General features: G+C 38.7%; 1 protein-coding gene across 2 annotated transcripts in view; it reads right to left on the bottom strand.

Annotated features, from left to right (window-relative positions):
• Nucleotides 1-23,845, bottom strand: part of LOC139449914 (glycine receptor subunit alpha-2-like) — a 76,541-nt gene extending 52,696 nt beyond the window's left edge. Inside the window, exon 1 of one of the 2 annotated variants that reach the window (XM_071231518.1) lies at nt 23,841-23,845. The gene's annotated coding sequence lies outside the window, so the exon portion shown is untranslated. Of the gene's footprint in view, nt 1-14,793; nt 14,865-23,840 lie in introns of those variants that run through there. The other variant, XM_071231515.1, reaches the window with a different exon arrangement.
• Nucleotides 23,846-25,854: the final 2,009 nt, after the last annotated feature.

The raw sequence follows: 25,854 nt of genomic DNA, 5'->3' as shown, positions 1-25,854 counted from the left end.
GAAAACTCGATTTCCTTCTCAGCTCCCTGGAGAGTATAAAAACCAAAGCTGCATGTTAGGCGCTAGATGGTAAACAGCCACATTACTATCTAATCCTAGCGGGTAACCACCCACTACGTTATACGTTATTAATGCCGCTTGAACGGGATGTGAGTGTGAAAGCACAAATAATGCCTTCACACAAGTCGAGTTTCACAACCAAACGAAATTTTTGTTTTTGGTGTATTAGGTATTATACTGGACGCACAAAAAAGATTTGGCTTACCTAAATATCCTACAGACTAACAGTTTATTTCTCTTCCTGAAATCGTTTATTCTCGATAGATATTGTTTTTTTCCCATCTGATAAACACCAATAAAAGGCTAGGCAAACTGTTTCGTGCTATCTAAAGCAATAAAGAAATAATCTCTATTTTAAGTGACTTAATGGTTGTTAATAATATTTTAAGTGGCAGACTGTAACATGAATCTCCGATATTTTGGCTTAGACATTGTTACGAATGTTTTGTCACAGTTTTCTATCCAAACAACATTATGATTGTGTAAACTGTTATTCAATTTACCACTGAGAGTGGTCTTTTGAAAACAAACATACAATGGATAAATTGATACATATCTTAGCCATGGTACACTGAGATAGGGTCACCCATGTGGTAGCATGCCAAGGATATGACACTATTTCTCACATTTTGTTTTTTTATCCAATTTCTTAAATGATAACTACAGTTACTGCTTTATTCAAATTCAGACTAATTTTTAATACAGTTCTAGTTCATCTATTTGTTATTCAGTACTATAATAATACAGGAGAACATAGTTTTTGCCCCAGTAAAATAAAGCATAACTACAACACAATGAATGCCTTCAGTGCAACTACAAATATCATGTTTAATAAAAACAAATCATAACTTTTGCCAGTTACTACAGGCCTTGTTACAGTCAACAAAAAGAACATAAATCTGACCATCGTCATTTGTATTATCTCCTATAGCAAAACCTTCCCTGGCTGTTTCATTACAATTATTCCTTTATTGATAATAAATGTAAACACTTTACTGAAAAGGTGATGCACCCTAACTGTACAGTTGTCAGCTTTGTTGACATCCACGTGTTCGTCGATAGGAATGATAATGCCAGTTTCCCTGACTTTGAAAACTAAGATTGATCTAGCATGACATCATGTATCAGTTCTACGTAGGGAATTAGTATTTCTTCAGAGTAATTAAAATGTCCGATGTGAGATTGTCTACTCCTGGTTATGCTTGGGATTGTTAAGCTTAAAAGGCGACGAACAGTAAAATCGAGGGCGAAGCCTGAGGTCTTTTACTACCAACACTCTCTGCTTGGCGCTTTTACGATCCCCAGCAGTGCTGATAAGCTTTACTTATCAAATAGTGTTGAAACGTGATCGTGATCATCAGTTTACTACTAATTAAACATCACTGAACGACGTGTAGTTTTAATCTATCTTTAATTGTAACATCGTTAACGTTGGGAAGAAATTACAACGTACATACAACGTCGATGAATGTTGATCTATTATCGATTTGACCCAAACGTTAGAACTGGAAGTACATTAATCTCTCAATAGACCAGCAGTGTTCCATTTACATTTGTTATTCAGTGGTCAGCAAGTCCCAATTGTCGATCAATCAATCTTGTCTGCTGGAGTTTTTTACGATAATATGCACATTTTACAACTAATGAATCTTGTAAACGTTGATGTGAGCCTGGTAATGACTTATCTACAGAGTGTAATTAGTTCTAGTTGTTCTAGGTGTAGTCCCTGGATGATACACAAGACTTCTGTCGACGCTTATCTATATTTTAAAATGGAAATTATATCAACTGACATGGTTGAAACATTAATTTGCCTGTATACTTAAAGTAACACATCCAATCCACTTTAAGTACCACATTGTGCAGTTGTAATAGTGCCTGCTTCGAATACAATCCAGTAGTCTGTACTCATTACCTCTAATACTGTCACATTACCCCTTTGTTTTATACTTTAAAAAAACGACTATGCTTGTCGTAAGAGGTGATTAACGTGAACGGTTGGCCAGGCTCGCTGACCAGGTTGGTTTATGTCATCGCATCCCAGCTGTGTTCTATGCCCTTCGGGGCGGTCGGGTAGCCTAGTGGTTAAAGCGTTCGCTCGTCACGCCGAAGACCCGGGTTCGATTTCCGACATGGGTACATTGTGTGAAGCCCATTTCTGGTGTCCCCCGCCGTGACATTGCTGGAATATTGCTAAAAGCGGCGTAAAACCATACTCACTCACTCACTCTATGCCCTTCAGATATCATACTGCAGTTGCTTAAGTGCGCTAGGCCCTTCCGCTATCATACTGCAGTTGTTTAAGTGTTCTTTGCCCTTCAGCTATCATACTGCAGTTGTTTAAGTGTTCTTTGCCCTTCAGCTATCATACTACAGTTGTTTAAGTGTTCTTCGCCCTTCAGCTATCATACTTCTGTTATTTAAGTTTTCTATACTCCTCACCTATCATACTGCAGTTGTTTAAGTGTTCTTCGCCCTTCAGCTATCATACTACAGTTATTTAAGTTTTCTATACTCCTCACCTATCATACTGCAGTTGTTTAAGTGTTCTTTACTCCTCACCTATCATACTGCAGTTGTTTAAGTGTTCTTTGCCCTTCAGCTATCATACTACAGTTATTTAAGTTTTCTATACTCCTCACCTATCATACTGCAGTTGTTTAAGTGTTCTTTACTACTCATCTATCATACTGCAGTTGTTTAAGTGTTCTTTACTCCTCACCTATCATACTGCAGTTGTTTAAGTGTTCTTTGCCCTTCAGCTATCATACTACAGTTATTTAAGTTTTCTAGTCTCCTCACCTATCATACTGCAGTTGTTTAAGTGTTCTTTACTCCTCACCTATCATACTGCAGTTGTTTAAGTGTTCTTTGCCCTTCAGCTATCATACTGCAGTTGTTTAAGTGTTCTTTGCCCTTCAGCTATCATACTACAGTTATTTAAGTTTTCTATACTCCTCACCTATCATACTGCAGTTGTTTAAGTGTTCTTTACTACTCATCTATCATACTACAGTTGTTTAAGTGTTCTTTACTCCTCACCTATCATACTACAGTTGTTTAAGTGTTCTTTGCCCTTCAGCTATCATACTACAGTTATTTAAGTTTTCTATACTCCTCACCTATCATACTGCAGTTGTTTAAGTGTTCTTCGCCCTTCAGCTATCATACTTCTGTTATTTAAGTTTTCTATACTCCTCACCTATCATACTGCAGTTGTTTAAGTGTTCTTCGCCCTTCAGCTATCATACTACAGTTATTTAAGTTTTCTATACTCCTCACCTATCATACTGCAGTTGTTTAAGTGTTCTTTACTCCTCACCTATCATACTGCAGTTGTTTAAGTGTTCTTTGCCCTTCAGCTATCATACTACAGTTATTTAAGTTTTCTATACTCCTCACCTATCATACTGCAGTTGTTTAAGTATTCTTTACTACTCATCTATCATACTACAGTTGTTTAAGTGTTCTTTACTCCTCACCTATCATACTACAGTTGTTTAAGTGTTCTTTACTCCTCACCCATCATACTACAGTTGTTTAAGTGTTCTTTGCCCTTCAGCTATCATACTACAGTTATTTAAGTGTTCTTTACTCCTCACCTATCATACTACAGTTATTTAAGTTTTCTATACTCCTCACCTATATCACTGAGATCAGATTTTAATAAGATTGTACATTAACCAAAGGGCGACAATGCAACAAAGCTACACTTTTCTAGGTCAAAATATGTTGAAAAACATTAAAAAATGTGCAACTACGTGGCACCGCTACGTATTGCTAATTTGAAGTGTGACGAGGTCCAGACTGAGGGACCACCCGCTTGTACTTTTATTGCTTATGTCCATTAAATGTTAAATTCCCTCTGGTTTTCAGTTACCTCTCAGGCAGTAACTAATACACCACATTGGCCTTATATAAAAGATATGATAATAATAATTGTTCTCGGTGCCTTAGGTTTGGTACCTCCCAATCTGTTGACTGACATCGGGAGAGTACTCGGGTTTGCTACCAGGAATACAGCCTTTCTGACAATCTGGGTAATGCAGAAGGCTGCAGTGTTGGGGAGTCTTCACATTCTCCGAAAAGTCCTGGGTGGGTTTGACTAGGCAGCGCTTCCTGGGAGAAGTCCCATTCGCTGTCTGGTCTGCGTGTAGAGGGGGCAAAGGCCGTGAGCTGATGATGAGTCTAACTAGCCTGACTGTGCCAGGATCACCCAAACCCCATTTGCTGCATTTTTTATATTAATCTGTAAATAATAATAGGCCATTTATATTGCACGTATTTCATCACCACTCAGGGAAGTGCTCAAAGCGCTATTGTTACCCCGGTCACTGGATCAGTGTGCACTCAAGAAACAGTCTAAGCTCCCCGGGGAATATACAACCCAAATTCCTGTTAGGCGCAAAGAAGGTTAACAACCACATCATGCCTGGTACCATTCACCCGTTCACTGCTGGGTGAACAGAGGCACATTTCGAATAAAGTCACGTGCCCAAGGAGAGACATATGTTAACATGTGTTTCAGTATGGGGCAGGACCGAAACCCTGGAAGCCAAGCTGCCGAAACGCGGTCAGCCATCCATCTCCGCGACCGACGTTGCTTAACTTCATCTGATTTGTGATCTGTACGCTGTGGACAGGATCACGTGCCACCACTTTATCGTGAACGTCTCAATAATGTGTTCGTGTAAATGCTAATACAAAGTATTTATGAAAAAAATCACTTAATATCTTTGGCTGGCCGCTTGGAGTGAAATACTACCTGAGCGGAGGTTTCCGACGTGTATCCGGGATTTTTGGTACTTTTGTTAAAGCCAAAGTCCTTTTGTGAATCTTAATTTGGCATTTCTGTGAGGGGATTCATTACTCATTGTGGGAGACGTAATCTATTTACATCTGATACATTTTTACAGACTAAGTGACGTAGCAAGAGTTTTGTAGAACTTGTCACGTATGTCACTTTGTAGGAAAACCAAATTCACTTATCCCTCCCTCACCCCTCAAACTAGTACCTTCCATCGCAAGCATTCTCCAAGTTGTTAATAGACACTTTAGGGAAATAACCGTTGTTGCAGTTGCAGGGATGAGTCTGTAATTCGTACCCGCGGGGCGTCTATACTAAGCTATTCGTGCTATTTAACATCATCTCATGACACGAATATGGGGCATGCACCTCCAACTATCATAGGCCATTCGGCGGAGTTCATAAACAGCTGATCCGATATACTGATGACGCAGAATAAATTTGCAATTTCGAAGTAGTGTCCCAAAGGTCACAGCAAATTGTTACCTATTTCGCTGTCACCATAACTAGAATGTATGTATGAAATATATTACGCTCATGGTGACTCCATTTAAAGGTTAAGTATAAACCTTTACTATTTCTGTATATAATATCTCCGATTCAATGTATCCATACGACTGCTTTATCCTTCATACTAACAGTAGTGTAATGTTAACCACGAGATGTCGAAATGAAATATTCCCCGAAGACTAATTCAAGTATACGGCCTGCTCTAATTAACAGACTGTCACTGTCCATCTGATGTCACATGTCCAAGCCACAGACCATTATGTCACACTGATAATACGATGTAAATGTCCACAGAAGGATATTGACGCTGGTGATACGTTTCAATAGGATGAAAATAACAACAGGATTGCAAAGACCTCAGCATGCCTATAAGTGAATGTTCCTTTGTTGAGTTTTTATCTCCAAGTTTTATGAAAACTTCCGAGACCTGCAGCACTTCGGGCTTTCCTCCAACATTAAGCTGTCACGCCGTGATATAACTGGAATACTGTTAAAATCGGCGTTAAACCCAACTCACTCACTCCTTGGTTGATGGAGTCATTATACTGGGTTGTACAAAGCCGCCATGACACTATCCAAGTTTTATTGTTTTACGCGACCGACAATTGTTGTATTGATCGGCATGTATGCCGCACAGCGAACACGAAGATGGCCGTTAATACCTCGTGTCTGTGCTTCTCAAATTAACTTGCATCTATTACAACACCAGTAATGAACCAGATATATCCGTCCTTCATTTCCTACGAGGAACCGGAAAGACAATAAGCTGAATGACTAAATCCAGACACATACTGAAAATGGATCTGTCGATTCTCTCACTGTCGATTATTCATGAAACGTTCAGGTATGCGCAGACAATGCTGTAGCTAGCCAATGAACAAAGGTTTGAACGCCGATAACATTTAGTCAGTTGAGTTCTTGATACTGCAAATGTGTTATATTAATAGATGATACACAAAAAGTAAAGATAAGGAATTTACAATGATGTAAACCCTGATCATAGAGATCACATTGTATATTACTAGGCGTATTCGGAAATTTCATACCATGCACTATTATACTAGAAAGCGAACAGGCACCTCTCTTCGTTGAAAGTCCACAGACTACTTGAAGATGTTAAGATTTTTTGTGGTAAATGTATCACAGTTCTCTAATAAATAATACGGATAAGTTAATCCTAATAACCACCAAATGGGACCATGTTTTTGACACTAGTTATGAATCACACCTTGGTGCTCATAATATAATTTCATCTTGTGTAAACGGGATGTAAACGGTGCACACTAAATCCAATATGATACACCAAGCAATCGTTTTGAATGTAAATCGTAAATAATGCCAAGTTGTGTGTATTTGGTGGAAAACAACTGTGTCGTATGAGGTATAATGCAAAGCGCCCTACGTTAGGTTTCCAAGGTAATAAACTTATTAGTTCCTAATAGTAAACGCAAATGGAGATATTAACGCAACATGACAAACAAGTACATATATTCAAATGTCACATCATATTAGAAAGACTTGATCCACAACACTTATATCTCCGTTCCAAAGAGAATGCGTGTCAATTGAGCATGATAAATGTAGACATACCTCATATTTACAATTAACATTGCAATGTAATTACCATGAATTAAATCAGATAGCTGAATTAAAACGTGTTGACTGGATTATATATCCTAAATCTATTTTCAACCATAAAGAAAACTCATATATGACACATGTACTTCTGAAGTGATATATCCTATTATTCTGGCAGGCAGGAGAAATGAGGTACAAGTCGGAATCAGTGTGGTGTTGATCACATTCTCACAGTTGTTGGACATGGGCCATTTGACCACTTGACTAGCCAATGACGTACGTGGTACAAGCTTAATGTCAAGTCCATCTTTTTAATACAATATTTAAGAAATTTCTGAATGAGCACCCGATCTTGGCACGATGTACTGATATCACCTCCTCACCCTCAGGAAGCCGAGGTTTATCCGCTTTGTTGTTCCTTGTTTCATACTACAAACTTGGGCATAAAACGCCTTGGGGAATCAGTTAAAGTGGATCAACATTATGCGTTTCGCGCATCAGTAGACGTGTGTTAAACTCCCCAAGCAATACATACTCAAAATATATAAGCAATTTAAGGTTTATCTGCTTCGCGGATAACCACTGCTGTCTGCCTCAACCAAGTGCCCCTGGAAATTGCTCCCCCCGAATAATCTTTGAAGTTTACACTTAATGGTGCGTTTGTTCCCATTAATAAACATAATGGATGCTTTTTTTAAGTTTTAATGTACACGCTTTGTATGTACATAACAAGATTAAGCAATAATAACATTGCCTTTAATCAGATAGCTGAGATTAAATGAGAATAGAACATGCGAAGGCTATCTATATGTTCAAATTGATTGAATGCAATGGAGGAAGGACAACATATACTGAACAACAAAAGTTCCTGTGACATTGAATAAGATTTAATACAAAGTTATGTTTTTTATCAAATCTGAAACAATTTCGGTTTGCGACAGATAAAAGACTCCTGTAAGTGTTCAAATGGTTTAGTTTGCCATACTGACTGTCCATATCTGCTGGAGCATGTTTCGAAGTTCCTGGAGTGTCTGTGGAACACGTGGTTGACGTCGAAGGCGCCGATCCATCTCATCCCACATGTGCTCGATTGGTGAGAGATAAGGGGAGCGAGCCAGCCAGGGGATGACATTCACGTTGTTTTGTTGAAGGGAATCCTGAACAAGGAGAGCAATATGAGGCCGGGCGTTGTCATGTTGAAAGGTAATGCCTGACCATGACGACGCAAAACGGTAGAACAACAGGGCCGATGATCTCGTCACGGTAGCGCTGTCAATTGATATTTCCCTCCACCACTATCAAACGGGTCCTCTGTCTTGCTGTAATCCAGCCCCATACCATAACGCTGCCGCCCCTGAACCGATCTTCTTCCATGACACAGTGATTGACGTAACGTTCACCTCGACGTCGGTACACTTGAATCCGTCCATCGCTGTGGCTGAGGTGAAAACGAGACTCGTCAGTGAATAGAACATGTCCCCACTGCATGGCCGTCCAGCGTAGACGCTGTCTGCACCACTGTAGACGTGCCTGACGGTGGTTTCCTGTCAAAATGGGACGTCTGGCAGGTCTTATGGCGACAACCCCTGCAGATCTGAGGCGACGATGTATCGTTTGTGAAGATATTCTTCGAAGGCCAGGGATGCTTCTTGCAGTCACTGTTGCTGGATTGAATCGATTTCGTAGGTGTGTTGTTCGAATCCAGGTGTCTTGGCGATTACTGGTTACGCGCGGCCTGCCACTCCAAGGATGGTCTCTGACTGCATTCGTCTGTTGCCAACGTTGCCATAAACACCTAATGGTGTTTCTGTGGACGTTAAATTGTCTTCCAACATCACGTTGACTCGATCCTGCTTCAAGCATACCAATGGCTCGCAGACGCTCACTTTCGGACAAGCATGGCATTTCGTAATGTTGAATAATTGCGTAATTTTGTTGTTTTTTTCTGAGCGGTTGTTGACAGCACGATGCTAAACAATGCAAATGGAATCCCGTTAACGCAAATTTTGTTATACCCATTCTTGGGTAGTGAAATGCATGGGGCGTGCATAAAAGTCAACTTTTGTATGGAATGCATGCTTTTCTGTAGCCTTTGCGTTTTTGTGACTTGATTCCATATATGTCTTACAATATTGAAAACCAAACTTTACTTGTTTGAAAAATACACTAAAATATTGGTGTCACAGGAACTTTTGTTGTTGAGTACAGTTTGACATAACCTAACTTACTTACCTTTTGAAAACGAAACGTAAGATTGTCATTTTCAATTTTGACAAGGGTAGTCCTAGATCTGTAGTAACCTTTCAAACATGTATTCATATAAATTCTATAACAATAAAAGCAACACCACCAAAAAAAAGCAACACCCCAATTAGTCTTCACTTATACCGAAGGGGAAATTACAAAACTTTGCACGGATGATCCCAGCTATAGTGTCTCCAAAATTGCTCAAGCATTTTCGATCAGACCTTAAACGTGGCAACAACAGCAGCCATATTTATAAACTCATTAACAGCTGTTAATCGCCCATCTTTTTTAAAGAAATGTATTGACCTTAGGCACAAGTCATTAGTGGGGTCTGATCATGACGTACATGTTCCATATTTTGCGATAGTTCACGAATTTTACCTTGATTCAACTTTACAGCATAAACGTTGATGTTACCAAAGTGAAAATGCTGTCATTGGAAAAACAATCAAAGTTGGTGCAAAACCGGAAAAACTACGAAAATTGATAGTCATGAACCATGACTCTGGTCTCTTCTTCAGATGTGTGAATCCTCTGGCTGTACGTATTTGGATTCCAATGATTGTACCTTGTGGTCTCTATAGATGTACTGTTGGAGACAATTTAAAGAACATGCTAGAAGTTGTCTTTTGGGTAAAGGCCTCAACACAAAATGGTATAATACCACATTGAAAAGCTAACATTTCTTCGATTTTCCATAACACTAAGTTTTCCTACATAACATTCAACATTTGGAAAAAAACAACACTTATAAGTCCTAAAAGCATGAAATTTGTTACCATTTAGGGTTATTACTATCATCCCACATTGGAGTATACCACTTGTCCTTATCATTTGCAGTGAGCTCGTTTTGGCTTTGGTTAATGCTCTAAACACAGAACAATAAAAATACATGCTAAATTAACTAAACAAATAAAAAGTTGTGTATAAGTTGTACATCAGACGGGAATACCGGTAGAAAGCATATGTCGTGTTCTTAAATAGAGCCGACAGTATTCTACATGTTATGTAATCTCCACAGAATTCCATCCCATATCTCCTCTATTTGTTAATAAATATTTAAAACCATTCCATTGGTGATTCCGTGTAAGACTATAGGTCTCACGTGCTTCACGCAGGGCCGACTCACACAGTGTTCTCACAGTTGAGCATAGAGTTCCTGAATATCTTTTAAAATTCCTTTAACAAAACAATGTTTTTTTAATAAAATATTAGGTGCTTTAAATGGTGTACATGGTTAAACCACTCGGAACCCAGTGTTTAATCGCTGAAATGGTGCGCGCGCCTCGTGGTTTAATTAACCATTTCGACGATTGGACACTGGGTCCTCTTGGTCTAACCTGTACCGAAACGTCGCCAATAACCCTATAGTAAGTTTGCATGTTTTAACAAATACGAACGCGGATGTGACAGTTCCGCCGTTTTGGAATGTCAAGTTTCACGTATGCCATTTATGCGTCGCCTATTTGACGCTCAGCTTCGATACATTCATCCGTGAATTTATCATACATTTGAGAATGAAATGACATATTGTTTATGTCACTAATACAAATGGGCGAGGCAAAACTAAGCGGAATAAAACTGTATCGAAAATGCATAGAAAAAAAATCAATTTTAACACTATTTAACGAAATCCTTTCTTCTATTCGTTGCACACATTTTCTCACATTATTGCGATGATCTGTGGGAACCTTATCGTAACTCGAAAGGGGGAATTCAAAGTAGATACATTACAAATTCCATTGAATTCAAAATGAATATCTGCTGGAGCATGTTTCGAAGTTCCTGGAGTTTCTGTGGAATACATAGTTGACGTCGATCCATGTCATCCCACATGTGCCCGATTGGTGAGAGATAAGGGGAGCGAGCCAGCCAGGGGATGACTTTCCTGTTGTTTTGTTGAAGGGAATCCTGAACAAGGAAAGCAATATGAGGCCGGGCGTTGTCATGTTGAAAGGTAATGCCTGGGCCATGACGACGCAAAACGGTAGAACAACAGGGCCGATCTCGTCACGGTAGCGCTGTCAATTGATATTTCCCTCCACCACTATCAAACGGGTCCTCTGTCTTGTTGTAATCCAGCCCCATACCATAACGCTGCCGCCCCCGAACCGATCTTCTTCCATGACACAATGATTAACGTAACGTTCACCTCGACGTCGGTACACTCGAATCCGTCCATCGCTGTGGCTGAGGTGAATACGAGACTCGTCAGTAAATAGAATTTGTCCTCACTGCATGGGGACGTCTGGCGGGTCTTATGGCGACAATCCCTGCACATCAGAGGTGACGATGTACGGTTTGTGAAGATATTTGTCGAAGGCCAGGGATGCTTCTTGCAGTCACTGTTGCTGGCTGGAATCGATTTCGTAGGTGTGTTGTTCGCATCCAGTTGTCTTGGCGATTACTGGTTACGCGTGGCCTGCCACTCCGAGGATGGTCTCTGACTGCATTCGTCTGTTGCCAACGTTGCCATAAACACCAAATGATGTTTCTGTGGACGTTAAATTGTCTTCCAACATCACGTTGACTCTATCCTGCTTCAAGCATACCAATGGCTCGCAGACGCTCATTTTCGGACAAGCATGGCATTTCGTAATGTTGAATAATTGCGTAATTTTGTTGTTTTTTCTGAGCGGTTGTTGACAGCACGATGCTAAACAATGCATATGGAATCCCGTTAACGCAAATTTTGTTATACCCATTCTTGGGTAGTGAAATGCATGGGGCGTGCATAAAAGTCAACTTTTGCATGGAATGCATGCTTTTCTGTAGCCTTTGCGTTTTTGTGACTTGATTCCATATATGTCTTACAATATTGAAAAAAAAAAAAACTTTACTTGTTTGAAAAATACACTAAAATATTGGTGTCACAGGAACTTTTGTTGTTGAGTATAGTTCAACGGACTCAAAATCTTTTTTGAAAATCGACATACACTTTGTGTTTACGACGTGATTTTTTGGATTATTGAATATAATGTGAATATATGATCTGACGTTGAATACTTTTTTCTGAAACCAGATTGAGTTTCGGGAATCGTATCTCGCATGTTACCCCAATTCTTAATCCTGGAATTAAGTATTGATGTAAAAAAATTCCAAGAATACTCGTTTAGGATCTTCCTCTATATCTGTCTGGGTTGTTAAAACTCCTTTCTTGTGTATTGGAATAATTACCGCACAAGACCAGCTTCTGGGGAATAGACCACTTTCAAACATCCTATTGAAACAATTTTGAAGAAAAGGCAACATCTCAAATTTGGAATATTTTATCATTTCAACCACAATATGGTCAGGACCAGCAGCTTTTCCACATTTTAGATGTATTACAGCGTGCAGAATTTCATCCTGTGATATGGGTGATTCTTCAGTAAGTTTGTCAACATCATTATCACATGAAGAGAAAACATCAATAAACACATCACTGTCAGTGTTGAAAACCACGTGTATAAGCCACTCAGCCTTTGAGGTACTATCCTTTCTTTTTGTCTGTTTTTGCAATGAACGTATTTTTTTCCAAAACTCAGAGGGGGAATGGATAGTATCACTCAGGTTGTTTAGCCTAAATTTACACAAGTCATATTTATTTTTCCTTCAGCAGGATTTGTTGTGATTTCTCTTTTTGCAGTAGATGTTTCTATTAGAGTCAGTACGTCTACGTCTAAATGTTCTCAATGCTTTTCGAGCATCCCGTCAAACAATCTTACATTCGTCACTTGATGGTACCTTGGTATGTTGATAGTGCATAATTCTAGTTATTTTCCTTTTGGTTGTTCATGTTTGGGAATTTACATGTCAATTCTAATGGTAAAAGATCGGACTTTATACGATCACCAATGTTGAACATGTCAATGTTGTGACCACAATATGTATATACCCCTTCTGCGTCTCCATATACCCTGCCGTTAACAATAAATAGCTGGAATGAGTAACGCATGTCTAACAATATCTGCCCAAATCTGTTTATCACACTGTCATGGGATTTACGATCATCAATAGGTAGATCTTCCATCTCACTAAATGGAAGTTGTGTTCATCAATAGCATCATCAAAGTTAGCAAGTTGGTTGCTTCGATGATCTGTTTGTGCATTCATTATCACCACAAATAACTGTGTAAGAATCACTAATTTCTGAAAGGTTTTCTAATAAGAACTGATCAAGCAGTTCAATGTTACATTAAGAGTTACTATCGTTATTGTGGCGAACCCGACGGTGGGATATAAGTACATTTCAAATTTATATTTCTGTCAACAGAGACCAATTGTTTTGCTACTTTAATGCATACAAAATTATCGATGTCTGATGATATAAACCTGCAAAACTTACCAATTGAATGTTGGATACATATGCGCACGCCACCTGAGAGTCGAACATTCTCAGATAATTTAATTGCAGGGCTGCAGAAGACATCCTAACCATTGTCATCTAACCAATTAATGTCTGACATATCATATACAAATGTTTCTACAAGACACACTATTTGGAGTTTGCGTAGGTAAGAGATGATGTCGCGGTCATCCACTTTTTGCCTCAATCTATGTAGGTTCCAACGCAAGAAAGTTTGTTTCTCATCTTCATTCACAGTAGCGCTCATAAAATCGATCGTGTCACCGGTGTCTGATCTGTTACATCCATGTGATATATTATCCGGGCCTCGGCCATAGCCCTATGGACGTTGCCTTTTCGACGATGTTTCAATTACAGCTTCAGTGACCATGCCTCGCCTACGTTGGGGGGTGTTTCCTGTTGAGCACGGGAGGTACTATCCGAACTTTCACGAGGTTTTGTCACAAGTTTACCGTTCTTAAAGTAACAAAAAATGCCGGTGTCTTTTAGAGCATTCACTTGTTGACGTTGGCGTGTGGTCAAGTCACTTGAAATTCCAAGCCCCTTTTCCTTAAGCACGGGTATAGCTTTCAGAGCTCGAATCTTGTTGTCTGATATCAGAAGTTTGGCAATTATAGGGCGTGGTTTCTCCGCATGTCGACGTCTTATTCCAAGGCGATGGCCACGGATTATGTCAGATGATTGCCACGTTTTAAACATTACGTGTTCATTAAAAATTGACATCACCGTTTCCTTACAAGCCATCGATTTCTAACCTTCTGCTTCGGGTACACCATGGAGATTTGATTAGTGTCAATGTTACCTCAAGTTGACCACATCTAGAGCTGATTGGGTTCACTTCAGTTTTTAGAGCTGTAATTTGTGAACTTAATTCCGACCTGACGTCGCGTAGCTCCGACAAGATAGCATCTCTTACTTCTTCTGAAGAGATCGGTCCCGGGTTTGTTTCAACGTCGTTTGAACACAACATGATCTGTGTGATAACCCCCACGGGCAGCGCGTCGACACCTTTCACGAGCAAGCCAATCGTGGTACTTTGTCAAAACTGGGTCATAGTCTATCGCAGTGACGACACAAGATACACACAAAGAGCTATTTTCTTTTGGCACATACCGATCAAAGTTCATTTTTTCGAAATGATTGAGTAGGGCGAAGGATGCAGAGAGGTGTCTAGCAAATGCAAAAGTGCAAATGAGCAGTCTCAAATGAACATCAATCTCAGACACGAATGGCGAGTACTTACTGTCTCTGCGCCGCGTTACTTGTCGAGTTCCCCTCAGGTGGATAAAAGACCCGATTCTGGCTCTATACGTATCAGTCGATACCATGTTGATGTCAGGAGTGTTGAATATATACCAAGTTATCTCCTAGCGTTTGCAGTGTAGTATATGCGTCCTTGGCATATATTTTGAAAACAGTTCAGCTCGACGTTACATCAAGGGACGTAACTCTCTCAAATTAGCAGTTCCCAGTTCAGTGCTGAGATCGGTGTACAACTGAAAGTGGGGAAAAGTGCTGTTTGTATGCATGACAAAATATCCGACAACACTTAGCTCTGTCTCGATTTTTAACAAGTCTTAGTATTAATTTTACGCCCTCGGGATTCCTTGTGAAGAATTGTATCCTTGGGTACAGGGTAAATGAGACGCGTTCACCAGTGTGATGGTGACACTGTGTGTTTAAAACAATAACTTATCTAAGAATTATCTTCATTGGATTATGAATCTTCATAGAGAATGTCGAAGTGTCTGAACGCCGGAGCTTGCGACAAAAGTGAAAGTCAATGTCAATTCATTTGATTTTTCTCAAAGCACTATTATGATTAAGGTGAGTATATAGATGTGTCAAAGAGGTACTGCGGAAAACTCCTAGATTGCTGTCACAGTCAATCCAGACAAAGATCGAGGCGGTGGGGCAGGTTATTGGTCGAAACGTTCGCTCGTCACGCCGGAGGCCCGGGTACGATTCCCCACATTGGTACAATGTGTGAAGCCCATTTCTAGATCTGGTGTCCCCCGAAATGATATTGCTGGAATATTGCTAGAAACGGCGTAGAACCACACTCACTCATTCACCAGACACGGATCGAGTCGAAAGTTTGTATGTGCAGTTCTTTGTTTTGTTCATATTGGTCGTAAGATAGGTCGTATCGAATAGGGGCGGTCGGGTAGCCTAGTGGTTAAAGCGTTCGCTCGTCACGCCGAAGGCCCGGGTTCGATTCCCGACATGGGTACAATGTGTGAAGCCCATTTCTGGAGTTCGCCGCCGTGATATTGCTGGAATATAGCTAAAAGCGGCGTAAAACCATACTCACTCACTCACACTCGTAGCGAATATATTCGTGAACGACCAAGCAATCAAACTCTCCAATTGTTCTCCATGTTTGCTAAAACGCTGTGTTCTATATCAAAGGGTCTAAATCATCAGAAGCAGCCCTTCAATATTTATTCATCCTTGGGATCTCTTGGGGCCCAATGAATGTGGAAGTCTGCAATTACGTCATTTCAAGAACACCATCTCGTGAAAAACGTATCAATGTCAAAATGAGTCGTTCATACACGTCAGTTTCCGACCACCCTTCCAAATGAAAAAAAACCCTCTACATTTAAAAACAACGCGATGTAGTAGGCCAATACAATATTGCTTACGTAATACTTTCATGGTTATGTCCTCTAGTCCGGTTCCCATTCTTCCCGTTTATAGTGCAAACCATTTCAATTCTTTTCTTTAAAACTGCATGTATCTAAAATTCCTATGATTTTGTTTCAATATGTTTCCTAAGTGCATCGAAATTCTATCCCCTTATTTAATGTTTACAGCACGCATTCGGGTCCAATTATGAACCCACTCTACCCAAGGCAAGGGAGTTTTTACAGTCAGTTAACTTTCTTTCTTCGGAAAGATGGAGCCTTAATCGCCAACGCTATCTATATATGTCAATTACTCCTCCTTACGTCGCCGTATGTTACGTATGTACATAATCGTGGGTCACTCATCTTGCACTACGTTACGTAATTCCTCTATCTACAAAATCTATATATCTGACATGGTCAATCTGGGAGTCGGGCCCAGATCATCGACAGAAGCGGACGAATTATATGGCTAGTCGTGACGTCGGCCAAGGCCGTCGCCTCACAAACGACTACGTCGACGATGAAGAACGTCATGCGACTTCTATTCTATGTGTATGTGACAGAGCGGATCTCCGCACCCGGGAACGCTGATCATTCGGTTCCAGTGTGCGTTCTGTCACGTTTTTACAAGTACTTGTACCATTTCGACCTATTTCAACCCATCAATACATATGGCTGCTGTCGTCTAAACTTCACCCTTGAGTTTTGTCTTCCGTCATCACCCTGAGCTACCATCTGAGGAAGAAACGTATGCTCTTGGATATTTATAAGAACCGATTCCACTTACGGAACAGACACAGGACAGTTTAGGTGCAACACATCGTAGTATTCTCTACTGAACCGTGACGTAAACGTTCCATCGAAACCCGTGTACTATGATAGAGCGTGCGGTAAAACGTTTCCAGTCATTTCGTACGGTATTTGGGTATCATCGGATTTCTGTGGTTACGGTTGACGGCATACATACAGCTTGACCCACAACCGCTCTAAAATTTGGTTTGGTAAACAATGTAAAATCGCCCGTGGAAAATACTTAGAGGCCAAGAGATATTTCAAACGTAGTCAAACATTAAATAAACAACAACTAGTTAATGCAAGTAAAAGTTATAAAAATTGCATTCATACATTTTCAAATATTCATTTAAAAAAACCTTCAAGTCAAATTATATAATGTTGAAAGAAATGACCCCCGTTCATTTTGGAAACTTCTTAAGCAAAGGCAGTCTGTCGGTGAAAACCTTCCAGATAGTGAAGCATTATTCAGCCTTTTAAGATCTTAATTGAAGTTTCGGCAGATGACGACTTTGATATTGGTAATCTACGTAAAGTAAACATGGAAGAAAGCACAATACTTCATGCAGCTATAACAAGAGGTGAAATTATAAACTGTGTGCAGAATTTAAAAAAATAACAAAGCTGCTGGTCTTGATAATAAAATTAACGAATATATTTCAAACACAATTGATGTCTTCATAGATATTTGTGTTATCGTGTACATATTTGTCCCAATTCAGTGAAAATTCCTTACATTATTTCAAATCCAATTGATCAAAACTACAGCTTATATTATAATAAAATATTTCCAACTTAATCTTATATACCTGTATATCCAAATTCTTGTACTTTCAACATTAGCTACCTTTATTATTCTACTTTTATTTCATTTTAATAACTTTGATAAAAGTTATCCAGGCTTTTTCATTTTATATCCTACTTACATAAACAATAAGCCGTCCAATTTCATACCCATAAGGCACAAAATCAACATGCCCATTGTCCAAACATAATCCCCTGCTGTTTTTATTCTATACCCGTCAACGTCTACTAGTGAGTGTAGCTCAATCACCGTCAGTGTCTACCTACCCATTACCTCTAATTATCCCGCTTAGGCAAAGGATTACCGCAAGGCAAACATTATACCAGATGCATTGTTTTTAGGAAGTAATCCTCTTATCGTTAATGTCAAACAGTAGGTTAGTAAAACTTGGGAAATCAATCAGTCATTACAAGCCTTAGGTCAGAAATTCAAAATTGGCGTTACATACTTTGGACCAATAAAGGCGCAGTTCCAGCTCCTCGTCAACTCAACTGTCAAAACCAAGCATCTGGTATCACATCTGCTCAAGAATAAATACTGGAACTGTCGCCATCAATTCTGTGATTTATATTCTCAACTTTATGTCTAAGTTACCCATATTTTTGTGAGAGCGCAAAGCGCTCGTCTTCATTTGTATCCGGAAACATGGTTAGTAGGTGTTATCAAACCCATTTTTGAGGGTAAAGGTGACCCACAAAACCCCGAAAATTACAGACCTATCACCCTGCTAATCTGTTTTGGTAAGCTTTTCACGGCATTTTTAAATAACCGTTTGCAAACATTCATCGAAACGAACTCCATATTGTCGGAAGCTCAGACAGGTTTCAGAAAAAGTTATTCTACCAGTGATCACATCTTTGCTCTATATTACCTCATGGAATAATTAGAAACTAGGAAAAGAAATTATTTTGTGCATTTGTAGATTTTCAGAAAGCATTTGACACAGTTTGGCGATCAGGACTTTGGCAAAAACTATTACAAAATAACATATCTTATCTTTTTTATAATATGTACCAGAATATCAAATCACGTGTTCCATGTTATGGTAATTTAACAGGTTTCTTATCAATTAAATCTGGAGTAAGACAAGGAGAAAACATGTCGCCTGTCTTGTTTGCAATATTTCTAAATGACCTCGAAGCATCTCTTGAACAGGATTTATGTAAAGGTGTCCAATTGAAACAAGATGAATTCTATGATCGAATCGAAAATATTGTCACACTATTTGTATTACTGTACGCAGATGATGCAGTGCTATTGGCCACACAAGCTTATGATCTAAAACATATGTTAGACTCATTTCATAATTATTGTACACACTGGAGACTTAAGGTTGATACTACCAAAACTAATATATTAATATTTGGTGGATCAAAAACTGATCATAAACATAATTTCAAAATTGGTCATGATGTTTTGGATAAAGTTGATTCCTATAACTACCTTGGTGTTATCTTTAACAAAAATTAAAAATTCACTTTAACAAAAAAAAAGCTAATAGAACAAGCAACGAAAGCTATGTTTTATGTTTTATGCCAAGGACGGAAGTTAAATTTGTCACTTAAATGTCAACTGCGGCTTTTTGAGAGTATGGTTGTACCAATTCTTCTCTACGGATGCGAAGTATGGGGATTTGAAAACATCTCGGCCCTAGAAAGTCTACACTTGCGTTTCCTAAAATATCTTTTATCATTAAGAAAATTAATGTACTCCGAATTTCATGGTACATGGGGAACTTGGAAGAATCCATCTATCAAACATCGTCAAAATGAGAATGATAAGTTTTTGGGTAAAAATACTTTCCGGGAAATCATTTAAATTATCCTTTCTTGTATATAAGTTGTTATTTAATGACGACCTATTAGGAAAATGTAAACATAAATGGATTACATATATCAAACGAACTTTTGGTTGGTTACATTTGGTTTCCATAAAGTTTCAAAAATCCCTCACACCTAAAACATCTAGTCCATGAAAAAATAAATGACACTAACCTACAGTGTTGGACCAGTGCAAGATGTAAGTCTTCAAAAGGCACAATGTATAGTATCATCAAAAATGATTGCCTAAATTTTGAATCTTATTTAAACGTACTGCAGGAAAACGCTTGGCGATTCTTACTTAAGTTTAGAACTTGTAATCATAATCTACCTTTTGAAAACTGGGAGATGGAGAAAAATACCTTTAACCGAAAGGAAATGTCAACTTTGCAAATTATCTGACATAGGTGATGAATTCCATTATTTGTCCATCTTTAGAAAACGAAAGAAAACATTTTTTACAGATTCTACTACATTAAACCCAATATGCATAAAATGAATTTACTTTTCAATAATTCACGACTAGGAACATTGAGAAAACTATCAAAATTCTGTAAAATCATCACGTCATTGTTTAAACCTCTCAAGTAACTCTCCCTCTTTTTGAATTTCACATATATTGCTAACATAGTAAATCTGTATAAATATGCATGCATGCTCGGCCAATATGTTTTTTTGTATATGTTCTATATTTATATGTATATGTATTATGTTGTTGAAATAATTTTGTACCTCTGATGCCGCTGATAGCGGCCTGAGCGTAAATAAAGTTCAGTTCAGTCGTAATTACGGCTGGCATTGTACAGTCCGATAGCCTCGGGTACTTTTGAACAGTTGAAATGCATGTACTGTCCGAAGGCAGTGGTTTTGATTGACAGTGTTGTATGAAACGATACCATGACATCGAATGTGTCATGTGTTTACTAACTGTAAAATTGATTTCTCTTGTAGCAGAGGTGATTTCGTATATCAATAGGTTTTAGTAAATGGCGTGAAGTGCAACTGGTAGGTGATTAGAGGGTGGAAAAGCAATAGACATGTTTGTGAAAAAAGGACTGTGGCAAAATAGGTTTACTTTAGAACTCGTAACAAGTGTAAGAAAAACAGTATTTGCAGTGTCAGTCTAAGTGTGTGAGAGCGTTGGATGTGCCACTCAGTACAACATGTAGCCGTTGAGATATAGAGACTCAGACTACTACACGAGTGTCTGTCAGATACCATTGATCTTACAACGAGTTGTTTCAAAACGTATCTAACGAGCGAAAGCGAGGTAGATACGCTTTGTAACAACGAGTTATAAAATCAATGGTATCTGACAGGTACGAGTGCAGTAATCTGATTCTTACACACCCTAAAATAACACGAGTGCAGTAATCTGTTTCTTACACACCCTAAAATCGCACATAGCGCATTAATACATAGCACCACTGTCATAAGTGACATCATCCTATAGCTATGTGCTGCTTACTTCTCATAAATAATGTGACCCTACACAAAAAAAGGTTTCCGTCATATCTGTGGATTATCAAGGCGATGAGGAAAATGCAAACTAGACAAAAACAAAGAACACGCTGATGAACATGACAGTTAAATAGAGCACCACGCAACCACTCACAGTGTACCTTACATACGTCGTTTGGGTTGTTGTCTGTTATCGGCTGTGCTCCGTCTCTACGCCTTGCACATAATCGCAGAGCCTATGCAGCCTGTAACCATATTAACATCGACGTGCAATTCCATCGCTACAGTTTAGAAATACTACATACAAAACATCAACATGTATTCATATACAATTAAATTTGGTAAAGTTGGAATGAACTGTTACGTATTCTTTCAAGAGTTGCCAATGAGAAAAATAACATCATTCGAAACAAATCCGGGCCGCTTGGGCATGACCTTCACCTTTCCTTTCTCGGCCAGCATCAGCGCTCCGTCAGTCCAAGCGTAAGGCGTTTAATACATATTGTTCGCCTATGCACTATGATGTTCTTCTTATTGTTGCCTAACTGTTTTTAGTTTTGATTTATTATATCGCATAATAGTATCCTCAATCTCATTGTTAATCTCATCTCACCATGTCTACAGATTTACTGTAGCCTACGTGCTGTGCCCACGTGTCGCCGTCCACCCGCGGCAAGCAGGCCTACTAATTTAGCTAATTTTGCCCGTCCGATCTCATAAATCGCCAAGGAATTTGTAGCCGTACACTAACATATTTTATATATGTATTAACATACTGGAATTGATTCAGTACAAATCATGTGCAAAGTGAAGTACAGTAAGGCATATTTCATTCAAAATATGTTTGCACATTCTGCATGTTGATAACTCGTTGAGTATGCTTGTTGCGTCTCATTTGAAACAGTCATTGTCCTGAGTATATTTCTTAATAATGTATTTGGTGTTTCAAGAATATGTAGATCTACCATATTTTTGCTCATGATAAAATTTGCCTTCATAATCATCTTTCATAATTTGTCAACATCATGTTGAATTATTCAAGCAAGTTATATTCAAAACAGGTGCATTATACAATCATGACCATCAGTTGTATTACTTACTCAATATCACTATAAAGAAAACGGTTTCCCATATCAATAACAAGTGGTATTAATTGGTGTTTTGTATGTTTAAGGCAGTTTCTCCAGAATTCCAATCTTCAGCTTAATCATCAGCATACTTCATTTTATGGACCGATGTCATTGCATGCTACAAGGTATGAAGTTCATGATAATAATAATAATATTTTAATAATAATACATTAATAATTTTATGCTTTTATTTGTGTGAACATATTTACAAGATCTGTAATCTCATTAAAATCAGATCTTAGTTCTCGCTATCGATCAACAAAGATCTGAGGACATCCCATTACGGGTCACGTCAGAACGACAATAAAAGAAATATTTATAATACTGAATGATACTGAAAGTACAGTCGGGCCCTGGTATTTTGAAGCAGACTTCTAATTATCTGCATATTTGATATAGCGAGACATGGAAAGACATACACATCAAGAAACAGAATCATAAATCCGTAGCAAGATGCTTCTGCATTGTGTGTACTGTCCACTTCTTGTAGTAGATAATATTGATCCAGTTATCCTCCCTGAGCTTGGCCTGGACCCTTCTAGGAAATGCTCACTATCACTTATCTCCGACATCTTGCAAAAGTGTGATGTTATGTTTAGAGTTCATTTTTTTTTACGTTTACTGCAGCTAGGTGAGTGAGTGAGGGTGAGGTTTTACGTCGCTTTTAGCAATATTCCAGCAATATCACGGCGGGGGACACAAGAAATGGGCTTCACACATTGTACCCATGTCGGGAATAGAACCCGGGTCTTCGGCGTGACGAGCTAACGCTTTAACCACTAGGCTACCTGACCGCCCAACTGCAGCTAGGTCTGGACGAGACAATACAGGGGCTGACAATACTAGACCCATGCCTTGGGGTATTGATGATACCTAATAAACCAAATAACTAACCATGACCACTATGGCTGTCACATTTCACCGATGTATTTCAAATTGCTACAGGACAATATGACCCATATGATACACCAACCTATATTTTCATTTAATGTCAGTTACACTATGATACTGTAGGAATGAATTAACCAATCATACAAACACAAACCATTTGACATCAACGACATTTTGTTATCTGTTGGGTGGTATGGAACATGAAGAATTCACACAAAATATAATGCGATTTGTATCATATAGTGAATCAAACATGGCAATAAGTATTGTATCATGAAGTAGGTGTATCATGACACCCTTATGGATTTCCGGGTCCACTAAGTCGCTTGGTATGACAAGCTTAGGTTAATGGAGGCCTTTAGCCTATATCCATAGGCCTTATGACCTATTTTAATGACAGGAAACAAAATGATACATTTGACATTCATGATAAACCCCTTTTTTGCCGGATAGGACAAAAACGTACCCAAAGTTTGCAAATTGCGTTTCCATCAGAACCCACACCTCATATAAATTGGAATAACATCTGAAATGTGTAGTTCTTTAATAATAGTAAACGTTTTGTAGCCGCCATGAATTTTGGGCGCCACCTGTCACGCGCGACTGCCTAGTAACGCAATGTACATGAAATAATATTACTTATGAGTCTGAACATAGTTAAATACATAAACCTTTGCGAGGAAATGCGAATAGGATATCAGTAAACCATATAACTGTACTTTAACACTGCATATAGTTAATACTGGTACAATTCTTACCGCCATTACTGCGTTGTAGATGTAGGGTGTCCTGACCTGAAACGAGAGAGAAAACGCAGAAAACAGTTCCTGAAAAGCATAATAGTATGCAAAATAAGTTACAGTAAAAAACAAGAACAGCATACAACAACATCCAACAAAACGAATCCAACTCTTTAGAAGGCAAAGTGTCTTCGGGCTACGCTAGAAATTTGATTTGCAGCTGAGCCAGAGAGACGCATGTGCTTCCAGCGATACTACGCGAACGATAACGCAACCAGTTATCCCGCCGTGTTCGGTGAAGGCTATAGGCTAACTGTTTTAATAAATGCATTACTTTAGAATCCAAGAATGGTGTGGATATCTGGTTACAATAACAAGGTGGTAACTTGGAATAAACACCTAAAGTATAGAACAAAAACTTAATCCAACATATTCAGCTCTCATAAGTGAGATTATGTAGCATACTATTCGGCTGATTACACATGCAAGTGACCTCTGATGATAGGTCACACACATTAACCAATGAAAACCACAGACACATATTTAGCTTATTACATATGCACGTGAACTCCTATGGAAGGTCACACATATATTAACACATATATGAACCAATGAAAACCATGCTCCATTTAACTGTCATGCTCCTTCTGCTGGGTGTCAAGTTGAAAGTTTACACCTCAAAGAAATTATCAAATATGTACAACAATGTTTACTTCCGTATGACATCACTATCGGTGACCGACTTATAAAAAAGGGCGTGTTCACTGACAACAGTACGCGGGATTTCCAGAGGAGGATTATCGTTGATCGAGGGATCGTATACACATAAATGTTTCACGTAAGTAATCAGAAACATTCTGACAATCTGCGTACTGTTATTTGTTTACCATGTTTTCCAATGTAACAAAGAGAATTATTCAGAAATGCAGAAAGGTACCCTCATCGTTGTGCGTGATTTAGCGTCAGTCATCCCGTCATACAGGACGGAAACTTTTACGGCTTCTGTGCAACAATTAGACGAAAGTACCTCTAAAAATGCTACACAGTGTAAAATCTGAATTTTGCTTTGTTTACATTTCAGCAAGTACAGTTTTCCGAGCACAGTTTTCGTTTCCATACCTAATTTATTTCGCATGATTTCATCTAGATAATTTGCATTGGTGACAAAGACCATTTATCCATTAATGTGTTTCGAAAATGTATGAGGAATTCAGGGATGCATGTATAGTAGCTGAGTTTGAAATATACCTGATCGAATAGGCGTCTCATAACCGGCATTTTGTAAACACAATCCAATATGGCGGAACGTACACTTCGGCGTTCGTGTATGCGTATTTTCCAAAACATTCTAAACGATTCTCGGCTTATCAGCGACGTTTCAGAATTATCATTAATGATTTGGTACCCGTGATCGCTAATATGCTATTTTTCTACCTTAATTATTCGAGTAAATATCCGATATTTAGATTTCTAGACCCACAATAAATATTCATATAACGCCGTGAATTATGAATGGGCGAGGTTTGCAATGTGTCTAATTTTCAGAAGTCACTTTCAGTAATTTTGAATTGCCTTAAAAGACAGTAAATGATAAACAGAAGGGGGAATTCAAAACTGTGCACCTGAAGTGTATTAGTCTGCGTGATGTATTTTGAATTTTATTCGATTTCGAAGTGAGGGTTGAAGAGGTGGGACATATGTGTCGCTGTGGCATCCAGGGGGTTTACACTCTGAAAAAACGATAATATTTACATAACAACAGATAATGTAACTGATAATAATACCAAACAAGCTCACAGACTAGGACGTGTTTGTTTATTTTTATGATTAATTACACGGTCCTGTTGTTCACTACAGACGTAGGTAAACATTCGACTTAAGCACGAGCAACTTATGAATGACTTACACTCAGGAAAGTAGGTCATCATCTGACCTCAGGTCATCACCATGAAGTAGCCAATTACGGGCCAGGAATTCGATCTCACACATATGTTTGATACCAGTTATCTCAAATTGGTTTCTCACCCACAGG

The sequence above is a fragment of the Haliotis cracherodii genome, unplaced genomic scaffold (assembly GCF_022045235.1).
Source record: "Haliotis cracherodii isolate W230 unplaced genomic scaffold, xgHalCrac1.p SCAF_8, whole genome shotgun sequence".
NCBI classification, from domain to species: domain Eukaryota; kingdom Metazoa; phylum Mollusca; class Gastropoda; order Lepetellida; family Haliotidae; genus Haliotis; species Haliotis cracherodii.
Note: the sequence above shows the minus strand (reverse complement) of the source record. Positions and strands in the feature narration are given on the sequence as shown.